Below are 1,291 nucleotides of genomic sequence, written 5' to 3' on the forward strand. Positions count from 1 at the left end.
AGTCTACGTTTTGATCGTTCCCTGGAAGACCAGTAGTAGGTTCCGATGCACATCTGGAGGAATTCTGTAATCTGTTTACTATCAGAGTGTTGTTGAAACACAGAAATTGCATCGGGATTGAATACAACAATCACCATGCGCACTGTCCTAGATGTGAGTGATGTCTCAAACAGTTAAGGCATTGATCGTTCCCTGGAAGACCAGTAGTAGTTTCCGATGCACATCTGGAGGTATTCTGTAATCTGTGGACCTTCAAAGTGTTGATGAAAGACAGAAATTGCCTCGGGATTAAATACAACAGTCATCATGCGCATTTTCCTCAATGGCGAGTAATGTCTCAAATCGTCTACGCTTTGATCGTTCCCTGGAAGACCAGTAGTTGATTCCGATGGACATTGGATTCGTTCTGCAATCTGTATACTATTAGAGTGTTGTTCAAACACAGAAATTGCATCGGGATTAAAAACAACAGTCGCCATGCGCACTTTCCGCCATGGGAGTAATGTCTCTAACAGTCTACGCTTTGATCGTTTCCTGGAAGACCGGTAGTAGTTTCCGATGCACATCTGGAGGCATTCTGTAATCTGTTTACTATCAGAGTGTTGTTGAAACACAGAAATTGCATCGGATTTCAATACAACAGTCACCATGCGCACTTTCCTCCATGGGAGTAACGTCGCAAACTGTCATCGCTTTGATCGTTCCCTGAAGACCAGTAGTAGTTCCCGATGCACATCTGGAGTCATTCTGTAATCTGTGGTGTATCAGAGTGTTGATGGAACACAGAAATTGCATCGGGATTGAATACAACAGACACCATGCGCACTGTCCTCCATGGGAGTTATGTCTCTAACAGTCTACGCTTTGATCGTTCCCTGGAAGAGCAGTAGTAGGTTCCGATGCACATCTGGAGGCATTCTGTAATCTGTTTACTAACAGAGTGTTGTTGAAACACAGAAATTGCATCGGGATTGAATACAACAATCACCATGCGCACTTTCCTAGATGGGGGTTAATGTCTCAAACAGTTAACGCATTGATCGTTCCCTGGAAGACCAGTAGTAGTTTCCGATGCACATCTGGAGATATTCTGTAATCTGTGGAACTTCAAAGTGTTGATGAAAGACAGAAATTGCCTCGGGATTGAATACAACAGTCACCATGCCACTTTCCTCCATGGGAGTAATGTCTCAAAGAGTCTACGCTTTTATCGTTCCCTGAAAGACCAGTAGTAGTTTCCGATGCACATCTGGAGGCTTTCTGTAATCTGTGGAGTATCAGAGTGTTGATG

The sequence above is a fragment of the Schistocerca gregaria genome, unplaced genomic scaffold (assembly GCF_023897955.1).
Source record: "Schistocerca gregaria isolate iqSchGreg1 unplaced genomic scaffold, iqSchGreg1.2 ptg000174l, whole genome shotgun sequence".
NCBI lineage: Eukaryota > Metazoa > Arthropoda > Insecta > Orthoptera > Acrididae > Schistocerca > Schistocerca gregaria.